Source organism: Anabrus simplex, chromosome 5 (assembly GCF_040414725.1).
Source record: "Anabrus simplex isolate iqAnaSimp1 chromosome 5, ASM4041472v1, whole genome shotgun sequence".
NCBI classification, from domain to species: Eukaryota; Metazoa; Arthropoda; class Insecta; order Orthoptera; family Tettigoniidae; genus Anabrus; species Anabrus simplex.
Window position 1 is genome coordinate 132719968 of NC_090269.1, and position 20161 is coordinate 132740128.

At 39.6% G+C, this 20161-nt stretch overlaps 1 protein-coding gene across 4 annotated transcripts in view; it reads left to right on the top strand.

The window, feature by feature from the left end:
• Positions 1–20161, top strand: part of LOC136873850 (angiopoietin-1 receptor) — a 540166-nt gene that overhangs the window by 211068 nt on the left and 308937 nt on the right. The gene's annotated exons all lie outside the window — the stretch shown is intronic.

A 20161-nucleotide genomic window follows, 5' to 3' on the forward strand; every position in this document is an offset into this window, starting at 1 on the left:
TGAAAGAAAGCACTACCCCAGGTGGTAGCTTGGAAGAGGAATCCACCATTGCCTTGTGCAATGTATCAGGACCCAGGGTTCTCCGGAGACCCAACATCTATATATATATAAAATAAGAGTTTTGTCTGTACATTGCTCAGAATTTGAAAAGAATGGTATTTCTGTATCGGTCATGTCCACAGTAACAAGGAAATGTACTTTTTACTTTTCCGTAATTTCTGTCTGTCTGTCTGTACCACGAACCTACTACGCTGGCGTAGCAGGGGGAGAGGTGATACTCCCATGTGGCGCGTCCCAGGTGGCGGATAGGGGGGTCATAACCGGCTTGCCGGCGGACTTGAGGGAAATAAAATACCTCTCGCGGACCAAACACACTACCCCCTGTGGGTGGGGACGCACATGTAGAATACACCCGCAGTATCCCCTGCCTGTCGTAAGAGGCGACTAAAAGGGGCGACCAAGGGATGATTGAATTAGGACCATGAACCTACTTTTGATTCATACCATCATGCAGGGAGCACCATGGGTTGCCTGTACTTGCGAGTAATACCACTAGATTAGGTACGAAATAGGTTTGTGATTAGTAGGAGCAAGAGGGGGTTCTCCTGTGGGTTTCCAGTACCCATGCGTTGTACCCATGTGAGCAACACCGCGGGTCTGGGCGTTTCGTGTGAGTTGTTCCACTATATGAGCGACACCGTGGGTCTGCGTTGCCTGTGATTAGTACCTACTATATGAGGAACACCACGGGATATTGCGAGTCCCTGTGGTTAGTATACCTAGGTGAGGAACCTCATCGGTTTGCATTGGCTATGAGTGGCGCCATTGTGTGAGAAACACCATAGGTTTGCGTTACCTATACGAAGTACAATATTTGTGAGTAGTACCATCTTGTGTGGAACACTGTGAGTCTTCGCTACTTTTGATTAGTTCCCCAACACGACAAATACCATGGTTCTACTTTACTCGCGACATGTACCATTCTGAGAGGCCTTAGACCTGATTTTTGGACCCCTTTAGACATCAAGCACCCTCAATTCAGGACTGTGCTTTATAAGTGGTCCCTTGGTCAGTAATAGTGTTATTTATGATCTTTTATGAGTCGGATCCACTGTTTTTTGTTTGTTTGTTTCTTGTTTGTTTTTGTTTTTTTGCGTTCATGTCCATCCATTAATTTTTCATGAATTTTTTTTATTTTGGTCAATGGATTTTTTGAACAATTTGTTGTCATTTCATTTCGTCCCATTAGGGGCCGATGACCTCGATGTTAGGCCCCTTTAAACAACAAGCATCATCATCATGTCTGTAACTATGTACGTATGTATGTACACGCATCACTAGAAAACGGCTAAAGAGAATTTAATGAAAATCGGTATAAGAGTCGGGGAATAAGTCTCTACAATCTAGGCTATAAATAATTTTATTCACGCTGATAGAAATGGCAGTTTAGGGGAAGGCCTAAAATTTAATTTTCAAATATTTATGTTATTAGTGGTCCTATCTTAATAAAAATTGGTGTGGCGAAGTCGAGGAATAAGTCGCTACAATCGAGGCTGCAAAATAATTTTATTCACGCTAAGTGCTGCCATTTCTTGATGGATACAGTACTTTTGTATCCATCTCTTGGTACAGGCCAGAGTAAAGTGTAGTTTCCACCGAAGTTCCAGTCTCATCCATGGCTGTGACAATATGGAACCTGCTGGGGTATGGGTGGTGCTGAGTAATGACATTCAGAGCACGACTAGCGCATCTGAGTGTTATGAAAGGTGTTGCTCATAGGGTCAGTCATGCTGCAATAGCACTTTCTGACCCAGTGAGGAAAGCAATGGCAAACTACCTCACTCCTCGTCTTGCCTAGTACGCCTCATTTTGGTGCTTCCATTGGTTTTTGCGGTTTCCTTATAACCGCATAACCTTTGGTGGTGCTATTTGAGGATCCAACCAGCCTCTGGGCTGATGACCTAACAGACAGACAAGTGAAATGGTAGTTTAGGGGAAGGCCAAAAATTTAATTCTTAAATATTTACGTTATTAGTGGTCCTATCTCAATGAAAATTGGTATGCATAGTCGGAGAATGAGCCACTACAATCTAGGCTATAAATCATTTTATTAACGCCAAGTGAAATGGTAGTTTAGGGGAAAGCCTAAAATTTAATTCTCAAATATTTATATTATTAGTGGTCGTATCGATAGATACTACATAGCCAAAGTTATATAGAATTAAATTTCTGACCATTTATGTCTTATAGATTTGTACTGTACCGGCTATGATAATAGATATTCATGAATTTGTAATTTTGTTGCTAAGTCCATATCAACGCTGAGCCACGAGAAAATGGGTTAACAGAATTTATTGAAAGTCAGTATATAGAGTCAGGGAATAAGAAACAACAGTCTAAGCTATAAACAAATTTATTCACCCTGGATGAAATTGTAGTTTAGGGGAAGACGCCTAAAATGAAATTTTTAAATATCTATGTTATTGGTCCTAACGAAAAGTATTACATAACAAAAGTTAAAGTGAATACAATATCCAGTCATTTATGTTTTATTCAGTTTTACCGTACCGACTATGGTAAGAGTGGTATTTCAGAGTCGGAAGAAAACTGAACGTGAAAGCCTACAATATCGAAAGCGCATAACATTGTTCAACAATAACATTACATTGACCATTGTTTGTTGTGATGTTCTTTGCCTCTTATGCTGCCTCTCAACTCCGATAGATGGGATTACTGCTTTGTACTGAGTATAACAGTCTGACTGAATATTGGCGAGAAATAGGTGGGGAGTGAGAAAACTTTCTTCTTTAGCATGCCATTCCTTTGTTTCATACATTTTCTGATACAGCTGGTACGTAACACACTGGTTCATCATAGTATGCCAGCTATTCGATACCTACTCTGATGCGCTGTTTTGAATGAGCAGTATGCATACTTAAGTCAGAGGCTCACTTAGTAGTAGTAGTATGGCCTGGTCTGGAATAACAATTTAGGCCTATTCCAAATTATAGCCCCACAATTCACTAAATGACTCTAAATTCAACCCTGAAGAGAACCGTTTCTTAAGAAAAGCTTCTTCCTCTTCACTTTTATTACATTCCACATTAATTTTATTCCAAATTAGCAGCGAAGAGGGGGGGGGGGGGTTCTCCTCTGGCTTAGAGGAAAAATTTGCCTCCAAGTCAGATTTTTCTGCCGCCTGTGTAGTGAATTAAGATTTTTCAACTGATTGGGTACTCATAGGAAACAGATTAGTAAAAGGGCATAGCTTTTGTCCTGGTAGTCTCCACTATTCGACCACCTCCCCACCGAAAAATGACGAAGAGTGTTCACAGATCACGGCTGTACAGTGAGTGTCTGCCATTATAATGAAAACTTCCCAACCTGATTGTGACTAATGGTAGGCAAGCGGGCCTACCATTGCAATAAAAATTCTCTAACTCGGTCTTCATATGAGAGAAGACGTTTGGTCCCTTCCCCGTCACGTTTCTAAGGTAATGTTAAGAGCTATGCAAGTTGTACAATCTTGCTCACAATGCGTACACTACCTAACCTAGAATTCTGTTAACAATGTAAAATTCGATAGCGAAGCACGGGTACATCAGCTAGTCTGCAATAAGGATGAGTCGGAGCATCCTTGGTATCCTTCGAGACTCAAGTTTAAGAAGAAATGTTTTGCAGGTACTTTGTAAATTCCTTATTAAAGACTGGTAAACAGAAAGAACTGTAAATTCTTTCAGATTAACATGAAATACAAATTCTAGCAGTACAAGAAACAAGATTTTTGGATGAAAATGCTACAGAAACCAAGAACCATAGAATTTTTAAGGGTAAACCAGCAATCAAAATTATGACAGGAATGCCACTACTAGGTACTGCTTTTTATGCTCATAAAAATGTAATAGATAATGGAAAAGAATTCAAATCTAGTTCAGAAAGAATATCTCTACTCACAGTTAAATGCAGAAATAAGCAGTATACCTTTGTAAATTGCCATGCACAAATAAATGAAGATAACAAGAAAAATCCCAGTAAAGTAGAAGAATTCTGGGAACTTCTGGAAGAGGAAATATCCAAAATCCCAAAATTAAATTTTGTGATAGTACTGGGGGATTTTAATTTATAAATAGAGAGAGAAAAATCTTTTCAGAAAACAGTAGGGGAAAATCCAGCCCATAAAGAATGAACCAAAATGGATTGAAAGTAATTAATCTCTGTAAAACCTTTCAGTTGAAAATAATGTCAACTTTCTTCAGAAAACTACTAAGAAGAGGTAAAATATCGATATCCCTGAATACAATGTTGTGGGGATTCCAGTTGGATCATGTGGCTATTTCTCAAAGAACTATTAAAGAGATTATGAATGTAAAAGTACTAAGAAATAGAGAATTTGACTCTAATAGCACTAGCCTGAAAAAAAAAAAAAAAAAAAAAAAAAATGTGCGATAAAAACCAAAATAGGTGAGTTTTATGAATTTCTTAATGCAGAATTCGAGAAAAAAAAAATAGTTTTGGCGTATCATGTCTGGTTTAGTGGCAATTTTACAAAATGTTATTTTGTTCTTATGAAAAATAGTTGATACTTAGTATTGATTAAATTTGATATATATATATATATACCGGGCGAGTTGGCCGTGCGCGTAGAGGCGCGCGGCTGTGAGCTTGCATCCGGGAGATAGTAGGTTCGAATCCCACTATCGGCAGCCCTGAAAATGGTTTTCCGTGGTTTCCCATTTTCACACCAGGCAAATGCTGGGGCTGTACCTTAATTAAGGCCACGGCCGCTTCCTTCCAACTCCTAGGCCTTTCCCATCCCATCGTCGCCATAAGACCTATCTGTGTCGGCGCGACGTAAAGCCCCTAGCAAAAAAAAAAAAAAATAATAAAATAAAATTTGATATATTAATGTAAATTTCAGCTTGCAAAACATAATCATATTTTACATGCATTAAATACACATAAATGCTGCTTTGTAAGAAAGTAGATGGTTTATATTTTTAATGTATATTGAAGTTATGCCTTTGCTGGCAGGACGTAGTGTTTACAGTGCACTATGTCTTCTGGTATGGGCTAGAGCAATTTTGTTACTTTCATTGATCTGTCTCTGTCTTATCCTTGGCTTTGACAATATTAAAGTACTGAGGTATGAGCGATGCTAGTAATGCCATTCCATATGCAGCCTGTCCCTGCTGATTAGTGTGAAAACGTTGCTCATAGGGTCGGTTGGTGCATGCATTTCAGTGGGCTTGGCAGACTGATATGTAATAGCAACTTCTGGCTCGGTGAGGAAAGCAACGGGAAACTACCTCACTCCTCATTTCCCTAGTACGCCTCTTCAGCAATGCCTAGGCCATCTATGACAGCTGATGGCAGAGCTGTTGAGGATCCAACCAGCCTTAGGGCTGAAGACTGAACATACATACATATTTAAGTTCGTGAAACTGAAGTATAAAGCACCTATTTAGTTTCGGCTGTACAGTTGCTTTTAAATTAATATAACCGTACCTTGAATAAAAATTACATGGTTAAACATACATAGTTTTGTTACTTACATTATGTGCAGGTTAGATTCACACCTCCGGTTTTTCTATTTTCCGTGGAATTTCCGGGTTTTTGAAGCTCTTGAATGATCTCTAGAAAGGTCATCTCGTGCAATCGAGCAACAAAAATCGGCCACCATATTCACATCCCAATATCCCTGATAGCGTCATTCTGCATCTTTTAGATCCTGATGAAACCTTTCACCTTGTTCTTCACTGACAGCTCCTAAATTTGGAGGGAAATCATCCAGATGCAAAGCTAAGAAATGAAGCTTAAGGCTCATATTACAACCGAGGTCCTTAAACTTTACCATCATTTTCCTTACAATTTCTTTTTATTGAGGGTCCTTAATGTTGCCAAGGAATTTAGTCACTACATCTTTGAATGCATTCCATGCCTCCTTCTCAATTTTGGTCATCGTGTCTGTGAAATTTTTATCCTTCATCAGTTTACGAATCTGTGGTCTATCAAATACGCCTTCTTTGATTTTTGCATCTGATAATGAGAGAAATTTAGTGGAAAAATATTGGAAGCATAGGCTACTTTTATCTAATGCTTTGACATACTGTTTCATCAATCCTAATTTGATGTGCAAGGGTGGAAATATAATTTTTTCACGGTCAATAAGACTTACATTCAAGACATTTTTGGATCGTGGTTGTAGTTGTTTCCTTTCTGGCCAATTCACTGTATCCCAATGTTTATCCCGTGCCCTGCTATCCCATCTGCATAGGAAACAGGGGCATTTTGTATAGCCTTTTTGTTGTCCCAGCAACAATCCAATGATTTTCAAATCACCACAAATTTGCTACCCATGCTCATGATATTTAACTTTTTCAAGCACCAACTTTAAGGTCTTATATGTTTCAGACATTTTTGTGGAGTGTGCAGAACATTTGTATTATGAAGCAAAACAGCCTTTAAACTTCTTTTGGAAGAGTCAGTAAAATCACGCCAGTTCCTAGGACCATACTCTTTCCCTCCCAATTGACGTAGAAGATTTGAAACATCCATACAAAATACAAGTTCATCTTCTTGAGTATAATACTTTCGGAATTCTTTGTCATGATTTCGGTACCAGGAAAGTGTAACACCGTGTGCCAACATATTCTTTTCGCGCAATCTTGAACCAAGTAATTCACTTTTTTCTTTGGTTTGCTCTAAGTCCCTTATCAGATCATTCAATTCAGATTGTGTGAATTTGTCTGAAGGTGTGTCATATTGATGTAGCTCGAAATCTATTTCTTCATCGTCAGATTGCAATGAACTGCTACTTTCCTCACTCAAGTGAGTAGGTAGAGTAGGTACAGGTAAGTCAGGTCCATGAGGAACTGGTCAAAGAGCTGACTTGAGATTTGGATATTTAATTTTGTTTTTACTTTTCTTATTGTAACCAACAACATGAGTCATACAAAAATAGCAGTCATCATGATGGTTCTTTTGCTCTTGCCAGTGCATGGGTATAGCAAACGGCATTGAGTTCCGTTTGCCCTCATACCGGTAATGTAGTCCCTTGACACAGGTATTGCATGCAATATGAGGTGCGAAAAATTTGTCTTGATCCCCAACTTTCAATTTGAAGTAAGAAAAATAGTTTCTTTACAAACGAGTCTATTTGACGCACCTTGGAATCGAATACATAAACCCCACAAATGTAACAAAACTTTTGAGGACTTCGTTTACACTGTCTTCTGTGCACCCCTGAAACACTAGCCATGATGGTGTTAAAACACTAGAACTTCACTTATTAGTGATCAATTTGAAATTAAATTACATTAAATCTCATGCACACGATAGGCCTACAATTAAATGAATGTGAACTTTAAAAGACGCACTAAACACGTACCGGTACTTTTTGGAGCCCGTCTCAGCAACACTGTTATCTTTGAAAAGAAACTGCTTTATCAGTCCATCATAAACATTGCATAAGGGCTGGGGCTTTTAACATGTCTGTTTATTCAAGTGGTCTAAGATGAAAGACAAACGCTCAACTGTCTTATCTTCAATCCTACATACCTCGCGGTCTATTGCGTATTTGGGGGAGTTTGTTATGAATTTACCAGGAAACCCCCAACTACAAAATGAAAATTTAGACAGCAATAAACCTATAATAAAATGCAAACAATAGCAAATCAAATCACATAATTGTATTCTAAAAAATGTTGCGTGAGAACATCTCTCAACATTACATCTTACGAATTCATGCAGATACTAAAACACTGAATTGCGTCAAAACTAGATGTGATAGGAAAAAAGTAGCATCATTTTCGGAATCAGGGCAGCGATTTCCATAAGAATTACATATTTTCTATTTTACCGCAAATCCATGTTGGCTAGTGTAGTGATTGGAGTTTCTAAAGTTAAACTCAAACTTCTCCCACATAAAAGTCAAAGAAGACAAAAGAAATTAATGAGATATAACATAGACTCAACATCGCACAGGAAACAATAAAACATTCACAAGAAGAAATTCAAGTAACTGAACATGGTAACAGGCAAGAATTATCCAAAGAAATCAACAGTGCAACAATGAACTTATTCAGGTCAGTAAAAACTAAAAAGAAAGTTTGGTGTAATGAAACTTGTGAAGAAGCACTAACAGAAAGAATAAAGCTATGGAAAAAATGGAAATGATCTGGAAAGAAAAAAAAAAACACTTCAAGCAATTTTAGCAGCAAAGAAAAGAAACAGCAAGAATAATAAGGAGTACAAAACGATCTTTTGAAATATCACAACTTATTGACATACAGGATAACTTTGCAAAAAATAATTCACGGAATTTCCATCAAACATTTAAAAACAACGTGAAAGGCAATGAAGCTTCAAGTATTTGCTTCAGAGATGAAAATGGCAGAATGGGTCTAACCAATACCAAGAACTGTGAAATACTAGCAAAACACTTCGATCAACTTCTGAACTGTGAAGAACCGAACCACAAGTTAGGATTTCCAGAGATTCATGAAAACTTAGAAGCAGATCCACCACCTACTGTTGAAGAAATTGTGAAAGCAATTAAAACCCTAAAAAACAACAAAGTTAGTGAAGAAGACTTCATTACAGCTGAACGTATAAAATGGTCTCAACCAAAAATCATAGATGATCTTCAAATCATATGGAGAAGATTCTGGAAGAATGGAAACTGGCTCTTATACATCCTTTGCATAAGAAAAGTAACAAGCAAGATGTCCCTTTTACCATTGGCTTTTAAGATATTTTCAACAATATTACTAAACAGGGAAGAAGCAACTCCTGACAGTCATTTGTGTGTATACCAGAGTGGATTTAGAAAGGGCAGATCTTGCTTAGAACCGACATTCAACCTGAAGTCCATAATCCATAACAGATTAATGAACTCCAAGGACATAGTAGTAACATTTATAGATTTAAAAAAAGGCTTTTGACTCTGTTGATAGGGAAAGTTTAGATAAAATAATCTGAGAGTTCAAAGTTAAAACCAAATTGGCAAACCTAATCCATGAAACCCTCACAGATGCCATATCAAAAGTAAAATTTATGGGTGAAATATCTAAGCCATTCAGAATAAATACAGGTGTGAGGAAAGGTGATGGTTTTGTGTCCTGGAGAAAATAGTAAGAATTTGGAATGAAAACCTGAAAGAACACAAGCTATCACCAGTAACACTGGGAAGAAAGAACAAAGTTGTTGAAATAAACTGTCTAGCATTTGCAGATAATTTTGCTATTCTTTCAGAAAACCTGGAAAATGCAGCAATACAAGTCAATCTTTTGGAAGATATAGCCAACAGAACAGGTTTCAGAATATCTGTAGAAAAAACAAATTTATGACAGGTATAAAAAATGCTCCAGAATTTCTAATAACAGAAATAGGTCTAATAAAAAAAGTAAAGAAATTCAAATACGTAGGTCGAGTCATAAGTCATGGCAACTATTTTTTTCCTCATGAACAGGAGACAATGGGGAAAATCTAAGATATGCATTTGGAAACATACGGTATGTACTTGCGTATGATGCCACTAGATGGTGTATGTAAACAACAGTGTGGTTCTAAGCATGTCCCCAAATTCAGTGTATGAGTGAGAGCATCACAAAATGGAAGTCAACAAGCAAGAGCAAGGATCGTATATTAAAATAGCAGTTCTCCGTGGCAGAAATGCACGCCAATGCCATGCAGAGCTGCAGGAAGAATTAGGTTTGCATGCCATGCCCTATAGAACAGTGGCGAGGTCAGTGGAGACATTCAAACGTGGTAGAGTCATGAGGACATGCGCTGGACTCTAGTGGAATTGCAAGAACATACAGAAATACCAGCGACAGCTCATACAGCAGCCATCGTTCAGCGTCGCTTACAAAGGTGGGTGTTGTAACCAAGGTTGAAGTTTACAAAACACAACTTTTATTTGCTTCACTTTATGATATTTACACAAATAATTGAAATTTATTTTGAAGCAAAAAAGGAATATTGAATCTTGAGAAAAGTTTGTCTTTATACAATATGTACAGGTTTACAGTCTTTATATACACTTCTATCTTGAAAAGATAGTCTTTGTGAATTGACACGTTGATAGTCGAGAACTATCTGGCACACTAACATAAATGTCTTTGGGAGTCCTTGTTTGTTGAAGTGCCTGAATTCCTAAAAAGCAAGTTTAATTGATTGAAGAAATTCCACCTAGCGAAACTAAGGGAGCTTGCATAATTTAGGGAATGAAAATGGCTTGTAAAAGAATGACGGTACATAGGCAGCGGAAACAGGTAAGGGAGCGGTGACCAGAGGTGAAACCTCGTACTGCCAGAAATTCAGTCCACCTGGTCGAAGCACATTTTCAAGAGGAGTAGCCTCCGTGCTCGACGTAGGGTGTATTCTGGAGCTGGACACCGGGGCGAGTGGGCAATTGAGCAGGCAGGGAGCTCCTATATATAGTACACTCGATGGTCAGGCACGCGCACTGAGGGCTGCGCGTCGAAGCTAGCAGAATGATACACAGGCGCGCGTGCAGCTGGCTGTCGGAGCGAGAAGTGAGCGCCGGACATACAACACCCTCCCCTCCTAAATACGCCGGTACGGCGTGAAACGGCGGCGGCGCTGGCGGCGACTGCGATGCTGGGGCGGAGCTGCTGATTTCTCTGTTGTATTGTCCGGAGCTGGAACTGGGCGGAGTGGCGCTGTCTCGTCCTGAAAGGAACCCATTGTTATTAAATGATCTAAAGCGCGTTCAGCAATAGATTTATCTGGTTTAGCAATAGCATCAATAGTTGGACAGGGGCGGTAGCGCAGACGTATCTGATCTTGATGGCGGCAGATACGTTTCTCTGTAGTCTGTATCTCGTATAGACGATGACCCAAAGATCTGCAGATGACTCCAGGTATCCAGAGTGGGTTGGATTTGAATGTCCTGGTGTAGACCTTGTCGTTGAGGGAGAACTTCGTTGGTGAGGTCTTACGCTGGGCCGGAAGAGGCTGTAACAGAGAAAGTAAAGTTCTGTGAGGTCGTCCATGGAGCTTCTGTGCAGGAGTGATATTATCAGCGCCGGGTAGAGTTCTGTAGTTGTTTAAGAGTTGGAGCAAGGCTTGGTCTTTAGTTAAGCCTGAAGAGACAGCTTTCTTCATACTTCGTTTAAATGTTTGTACGAAGCGTTCAGCTTCACCATTAGATTGAGGGTGAAAAGGTGGTGCTAGGATATGACGAATGCCATTATGTGTACAAAAGTTCTGAAAAGCAGTAGCTGTAAATTGAGGTCCGTTGTCTGAAATGAGTACTTGCGGTAAACCTTCTGTAGTAAAGATTTTCTGGAGAGCACGAATGGTAGCTTCGGTTGTAGTAGTCGAATGCATATCCACGACATATGGAAAGTTTGACAGGGAATCGATGACTATTAACCACATGGAATTGAGGAAAGGACCTGCGAAATCGATGTGAACTCGTTCCCATGGAGTAGTAGCAGGAGGCCATGAAGCAAGATCAGAAGACGGGGCGTTCTGATTCGTTTGACATTGCTCACAATGACGTATTAGCTTTTCAATGGCGGCATCAATACCGGGCCAGTAGCAGTGTTGACGGGCGAGTTGCTTTGTTCTGGAGATACCCCAATGGCTTTGGTGTAATAATCCGAGAACTTGTTTCTGTAGGCTAAGTGGGATAACCACTCGGAAGATGGTGCCTGCTTCTAGTAATACAACTCCGGCACGAGTCGTGAGACGATGCTGCATACGATGATAAGGTGCCAGGTGGGCAGGAAGTGTGCTCTGAAGAGGCCAACCGTTGCGGATGTAAGTACGTACAGTAGCAAGTGTACTGTCCTTATCCGTAGCTTTAGCTATGCAGGTAGCATCAATAGGAAAACTGGATACAGTATCTTCAAGTTCTATGTCCAACTGAAGACATTCAGATTCTTGAGAATCGAAGGCAGTATCAGGACCAACGGGTAAGCGGGAGAGGGCATCAGCATTACAATGCTGGGATGTGGCTCGATATACAATCTGATAGGAATAATCAGAAAGGAACATGGACCATCTTTGAAGCTTTCTGAGGGAATTCTCTGGGATCTTATTACCAGGATGGAATAAGTGTACGAGAGGCTTATGATCGGTAATGATCAGGAAATGGTTGCCATAAAGATATTCATTGAAACGGCGAATACCAAAGATGATGGCTAAAGCTTCTTTCTCTATCTGTGAGTATCGACGTTGATGGTCATTAAGTGTTTTCGAAGCGAAGGCGATGGGGCGTTCTTGTCCATGACGATCCTTCTGGGAGAGAACGGCACCGACACCGTAGTCTGAAGCGTCAGTAGCTAGCGTGATGATCTTGTCGGGCTGAAAATGAGTGAGTTGTATAGCTTGAATTAAGGCGTTGTTGATTGTTTTCCATGCCTGTTGGCATTGCGGAGTCCACTGAAACTTAACACCTTTTTTACGTAGAGCGTTTAATGGAGCTGCCACTGTAGCGAAGCGTGGAATGAACTTATTATAATAGTTCGCTTTGCCTATGAAGGACTGAAGCTGCTTGAGGTTCTGAGGTGCTGGCATGTTTACTATCGCTGAGACATTCTGGGTACTAGGACGAATTCCATTCTTATCAAGTATATGTCCTAGGTAGTGAACTTGAGGCTGAAAGAAGGTACATTTAGCGAGATTCGCTCGTAGGCCATTGTCTTTCAATTTCTGGAGAAGGAGGCGTAGATTGGTTAGATGTTCCTGATGATCTTTTCCAGTAACAATAATATCATCCAGGTAGTTAGCACAACCGGGAATGGAGGCGGTGAGTTGAGCCAAATAGCGCTGAAAAATAGCCGCTGAGGATGAAACACCGAATGGGAGCCGCTGGAGCTGGAGCAGTCCGAGAGGAGTGTTGAGTGTGAGAAATTTCTTAGATTCTTCGTCTAAAAGTAGCTGTAGATATGCTTCTTTAAGATCAACTCGAGAGAAGAATTGTCCACCAGAGAGACGACGGAATAAGTCTTCTGGACGTGGAATAGGAAAGATATCTGTGTCGAGTTGTGCGTTGACTGTAGATCGAAAATCGCCACAAAGTCGAACATTACCATCAGGTTTCTTGATTACCACGAGTGGAGTAGCCCATTGACTAGAAGTAACTGGTACAACAATTCCAGTCTGTATCCATCTTTCTAATTCTTTCGTGACCTGGTCTTGAAGTGCTAGGGGTACTGGACGAGCCTTGAAGAAGCGAGGCTTAGCTCCGGATTTCAGCTGTATGTGAGCTGTATAGTCTTTGGCTGTTCCGAGCTGAGAGTCGAAGACTTCAGGAAACTGCGCTAGGAGAGCGGTAACGTCAGAAGTAGGATGCAAGGTAGATACGACGTTAATGTTGTCATGTATCTGGAAACCAAATAAGTTAAATAGATCCATGCCCATAATGTTTGATGCAGTGTAGTTGTTAACTACGAGAAGAGGAATGGCCTTCTGAATTCCTTTATAACTAGCCTGAAGCTTGATTTGACCTTTGATGTCAATTTTCTTCTTATTAAATGTCACGAGCTGGATGTCAGCTGGAGAGCATGAAGGTGAACCTAAGTTGTGGTAGGTAGTCAGGTTAATAATAGAGACCGGTGAGCCAGTGTCTAATTGAAAATCGACAGATCGATCAGAGAATGAGAGAGGAATGATGATTTTGTGAGAATCCTTTGTGGGAAGAATAAGATTGATCTGATCAACTTCCATGTCTTGGCGGGGCTGTATATGCTTCCGGCGTGCTGCAGTAGTCTTAGCAGAGCGGAGCGAACTTTGACAGACAGTCTTAATGTGTCCAAGTTTATTACATCGTTCACAAGTAGCTTTGAAAAAACGACAGTCACGACGTTCATGATGCTTGAAACAACCTCGGCAGGAAGGCAGGAGTTTCGAGGTGCTTTTAGAATTGGGCTTCCGTGTAGCATGACGAGAGGGAACCTGGCGAGAATGCTTGGTGGAGAGCGCCTTATCCGTACGGTTCACTGGAGCAGAGGGCTTGCGGGCCTGAGGCGAGACTTGCGCAACTTCGTGTGGAGAAGCTATGGCTGCGGCAGTCTTGGTAGTAAGCTCATAAACCGTAGCAATACGCTGGACGTCTTCTAAAGAAGGGTTACTCTGCTTGACAGCGTCAAAACGTATTTTGTCTTCAGGAGTATGTAAAATTATCATGTCCCGAATGAGAGAATCAGTGTATGATGAACCACAACCGTCCTTGGAGCAGATGAACTGGCAGGGTTTAGCTAGACCACGCAATTCAGTTATCCATTCAGTATGTGTCTGATGGGGTTGCTTTCTGCACTGAAAAAATTTATAGCGAGCAGCCACTATGTGAGGAGCTTTGGCATAGTGTTCCGTGAGACGGGCCAAGAGCTGCGTGAAGGGTACCTCAGATAAGTGTTCTTCCGGACTTAATTTACTTAGTAATTCACACGTAACATTGCCAACCGAACTAAGAAATAGTGCGCGGCGGCGTTGATCATCTGTGACAGAATGGCAGATGAAATGCTGTTGTAAACGGGCTAAATAAACTGACCATTCTTCCTTAGCCGGATCAAAAGCAGAGAACGGAGGAATAGCTGATGGCTGTGTAGAGACAGAAATAGCTTGAATAGCCTGAATTAATGCTGCCTGTTGTTGTTGCATAAACTGTTGTTGTTGCTGCTGTAAGGCGTGGAAGACCGTAGCGAGTTGTTCCGCAGTAGCCATTGCGAGATGCGTGCAAGAATGAGTAAGGTAAGCTGTGTGTCAGAACTGGTTGGAGTGTCGTTGTTGTTTAGCACGTCGCCGTAGAGTTGACAACTGGGCCTGTTGAATTGTAGTGTCGTGTTTACCTCGTTGCTATAGAGTTGGCGATTGGGGCTGATGACGTGTAGTTTGTTGCTTTTGGACCTCGTCGGCATAGAGTTGGCAACTGGGGTCGAAGAATTGTAGGTTGTTGCGTTTTTTACCTCGTCGCCATAGAGTTGGCAACTGGGGTTGAAGAATTGTAAGTTGGTGCGTTTTTACCTCGTCGCCATAGAGTTGTGTTGTAACCAAGGTTGAAGTTTACAAAACACAACTTTTATTTGCTTCACTTTATGATATTTACACAAATAATTGAAATTTATTTTGAAGCAAAAAAGGAATATTGAATCTTGAGAAAAGTTTGTCTTTATACAATATGTACAGGTTTACAGTCTTTATATACACTTCTATCTTGAAAAGATAGTCTTTGTGAATTGACACGTTGATAGTCGAGAACTATCTGGCACACTAACATAAATGTCTTTGGGAGTCCTTGTTTGTTGAAGTGCCTGAATTCCTAAAAAGCAAGTTTAATTGATTGAAGAAATTCCACCTAGCGAAACTAAGGGAGCTTGCATAATTTAGGGAATGAAAATGGCTTGTAAAAGAATGACGGTACATAGGCAGCGGAAACAGGTAAGGGAGCGGTGACCAGAGGTGAAACCTCGTACTGCCAGAAATTCAGTCCACCTGGTCGAAGCACATTTTCAAGAGGAGTAGCCTCCGTGCTCGACGTAGGGTGTATTCTGGAGCTGGACACCGGGGCGAGTGGGCAATTGAGCAGGCAGGGAGCTCCTATATATAGTACACTCGATGGTCAGGCACGCGCACTGAGGGCTGCGCGTCGAAGCTAGCAGAATGATACACAGGCGCGCGTGCAGCTGGCTGTCGGAGCGAGAAGTGAGCGCCGGACATACAACAGTGGGGATGGGAGGTTCTTCCACACCTGTCTTATTTGCCTGATCTGAGCCCATGTGACTATGATCTAATCCCCAAAGTCAAGAAGCCATTACATGGACAATGGTTTGCTAAAAAAGAGGACATTGTAACAGCATTTCGGAAAGAGGTGTCGCACGTTAGCAATACACATGCAGCGAATGGTATTCAGCACCTGCCCCACCACTGGCAACGCACAAGGGAAACCTTGGGTGATTATTTCGAAGGTCTGTAACCAGTGGAGACCTGTCATTTGTACGTAGTCTCTTGTATTTGCTGTTTATACCATAATAAAACAATGTTTACAAATGGCCTGTGTTTGTCACCTTCCTACGAGAATCTCCTGAAGTCAGAATTTGTCTTCAGGCACCATGCATAAGTACATGCCCTATATTTCCAAATGCATATCTTAGATTTTCTGTGTTGTCTCCTGTTCACGAGAAAAAAAATAGTTGCCATGACTTATGACTCGACCCTCGTATTTGGAAGAAACAATTCAAGAAAATGGTTTGGAAAAATCCGCTGTAGAAGAAAGGATACACAAGATGAAAGGAGCATTTGGTATAACTAGGCATATCTACAACATAAAGTGTTTATGTAAAAACCTCAAAATACAACACTACTACACAGTAGTCAAACTGGAATGCCTATACATGACTGAATGTCTAGTACTGAATTACAAGATGAATAAATTAGAAGTACTGGAAAGAAAAATTATACAGAAAATACTTTGTCCACTAAGAACTACAGAACTCTGGAAATCAAGAAGTAATGGTGAAATATACGTGAACACAGAAAACATAACAGATACAACGTGGAAGAAGTGATTGATATTTTTTGGACATTTATACAGAATGGATGACAACAGGTTAACCAAACAGATCTTCAAATATCTTTGAAACCAGAAGTCAACAACAAACTGGGTTCATGAAGTCAAGAAAGATTTGGGAAGAAAAAGCAACAGAGAGAGAGATTTTTAGAAAGAAAATGTTAAAAATTGAAGGATTCCAAGATTGGGAGGGAAAGGAAACAGGCTCAGAATGCTCCAAGGAGAGGAAAAGAAGGCATAGTGAGCAGATGAAGGATTATTGGAGGAAGAAGGAGGAACAATGAAGGATGAAGCATTGAAATTGTCTCATGCTTTCTAGAAGATCCTAATGGAGAAATAATAATAATAATAATAATAATAATAATAATAATAATAATAATAATAATAATAATAATAATAATAATAATAATAATAATAATAATAATAATAATAATAATAATAATAATAATAATAATAATAATAATAATAATAATAATAATAATTTATTTATTTATTTATTTATTTATTTATTTATTTATTTATTTATTTATTTATTTATTTATTTATTTATTTATTTATTTATTTACAGAGTTTACGCCCACATTGGAGCACTTAAATCAGACTACAACAAATTTGTCTTCCTTTTCTTCTCCCAAAAAGTCTTGAGTCTGGTTGACCTGGCTGCCCTCACCGCATCCGTTATAACATATTGTTTCCTCTGTACAGTGGTCAGAGGAAGCCTGATGCATTTATTCTTCAAAATACTTTTCTCGCCTCTGTTTTCTATGGTTTGCATGGTAATATTCAACTCCTCCAAATCACTTTGGACTTCTTTAAACCAATTGTTTTTTGATTTACTACTCCAAAAGTAATAAAATAATTGTTTTAAAACTCTGTTATCACTTAGTCGAAATATATGACAAAAAAAGGCAATTCTTCTTTTTCTCATCGTGTCTGTGATGGACTCACTTTCCCGATAGATAACCTCATTCGGCAACAATCTCCACTGTCCATCCACCTGATGTTTCTTGTATATGATCGTCCTGAGTATCCTTCGATCAACTCGTTGTAAGCGTTCTGTTGTTGATCTAGTATTGAGTTTAAATAATGTTTCACAAGCATAAGTTGCTTCTGGTTTAATAACAGAGTTATAATGCCTAAATTTAGCATTAATCGAAAGACATTTCTTTTTGTATGTAGGCCAAGTTATCCGTTGTGCCTGCTTCAGTTTATATATTCTGCTCTCTACTGATGGTTTTTCATTGCAATTCCAAGTGAGATTTTCACCCAAATATTTAAATGTATTTACAATTTCAATTCGTTTATTATTATTTAATAAAAGCTCTGAATTTAAAACTCTGAAAGTAGGCATTATTTTTGTTTTATCATACGAAATTTGCAATCCAACTTTTTTTGCTACATTTGCAAGTTCTTCCAATTGAACTTTAGCCTCCTCGAAACCATTTGCCAGTATCGCAAGATCATCCGCGAATGCCAAGCAATTTAGTTTGATATTTTTTCCAATTTTGACTTCTGGAGGACATACCTTAGTCCACTCTCGCATGACCTTTTCCAATACACAATTGAACAATAATGGCGAAAGTCCATCTCCCTGGCGGAGGCCTGTTGTAATTGCAAATGATTTAGATAACTAATTTCTGAATCTAACTTTAGATTGAGTATTCTTAAGAGTCATACCAATCAGGCTAATAAGTTTGGAATGTAGGCCAAATTCCTGAAGGACATTCAACAGTGATTCACGATGTATACTATCATACGCCTTTTGAAAATCAACAAACGTAATAACTAAATTTTTGTTTCTAGATCTATGATGTTTCATAATCCATTTTAAACTGATGATTTGGTCAGGGCAGCTTCTTCCTGGATGAAATCCACCTTGATATTCCCCTAGTTCACAGTCAAGATGTCCCTGTATTCTGTTATAGATAATCTTAGATAAAATCTTATATGTAATATCCAATGATGATACTCCTCGATAATTATTTGGATCAGATCTATCGCCCTTTTTATGCAACGGTTGAATTATTGCCATATTCCACTCTTCAGGCATTGTGGCAGTATTCCAAATATCTATAAGATGTTTATGTAGATTCTGAATGGTTTGGTCATTAGCATTCTTCCATACCTCTGCGACGATTTGGTTCTCTCCCGGTGCTTTATAATTTTTAAGGGAATCAATTGCTGCTCGTACTTCATTATAAAAAGGCGGTGTAACCTTTTCTAAAGGTATCCTATTTTTTGGATGTGAGTCATATTGCAGATATTCTGAAGGTTCCTCACTGTTAAGTAAGTTCTCAAAGTACCTAGCTAAAATTTCCACATTATCTTGATTAGTATGTGCCCGTTTTCCATTAGTATCTCTCATTAGGAGTGTTGGGGGAGTATAATTAGTTTGGTATTGCCAAAATGTTTTATAGTAATCTCTTGTCTTATGTTGAGTAAATGCTTCGTCAGTAGAGTATAACATCTCTGTGTGATAATTTCTCTTAACCCTTCGGATGATTTTAGCCGTATGTCGTCTAGCAGTAACAAGTTCTTCGCGTGACTGTTCTGTTTTCCGTTGTTGATCAATCAACCATGCCTTGTGTCAGTGTTGAATCGCTGCATTGCACTCGTCATTCCACCAAGCATGTTTTTTCCTCTTTTTAACGGGAGCGTTTTCCTCAGCAATGGTTTTAGCTTGTTAATTACCGTTCCCAAATCATCACTTAGATAGGTTTTAGATTGTTCATAATATAATTTATTATTAATGAGATAGCTAGGATCATACGTTTTCTCCCTATTACATTTGGAGAAATAATAATAATAATAATAATAATAATAATAATAATAATAATAATAATAATAATAATAATAATAATAATAATAATTTTCTTTTCTTTTACGAGGGATTGTGGAAAATCTTCAAAAGATACTTGTGAAGGGTCCGCACTCCACAAGTGTGTGTGATTCTTACCCACTAAAAACCACACACCCTTTTCCCACGATGTGTGTCATCACCCCGGAACCGCTCTCGCATTACTTCAGGGTGATATCGTGCTTTGTCTTTCAGACGTCTTCTTTCTTCATTTCTCTTTTACGAACGTTCGTATGCTTCCAAATCCTTGTTCTTCTGACGAAGGATGTCCTCCGCATGCACTGCCACGCGATCCCAGGATTCCTGATTTCGCAGCATCACCGAAATAATATTATCTGTTGTCAATTCTCCTAGTTCAGTTTCCACACATCTTCTCTGAATTGTCCAATGGCCGCATACAAAAAAGGTGTGAAATACATCGTCAATGTCATCACAGTATATGCATGCTGCGTCACTCGCTCTGCCAAATTTATGCAGGAATTTCTGGAAATATCCATGTCCTGTTAGAAGCTGCGTGAGGTAGTAATTTACTTCACCATGGGTCCTTTCAACCCAGATATCCAAGCGTGGTATCAGTCACTTGGTCCATTTGCCTCGAGGGTCACTTTCCCATCTGAGTTGCCATCGCCTCATCACTTGACTGAAGGCACGCTTCTTTGCACATTTTTTTCCCAGCTCTCCTTTGGTACGCCAGATTTCATGCCGCTCCAATGCGAGTAGGTCTATTGGGGCTATTGCCACTGTGAGGATTGCAGGTTCGGAAA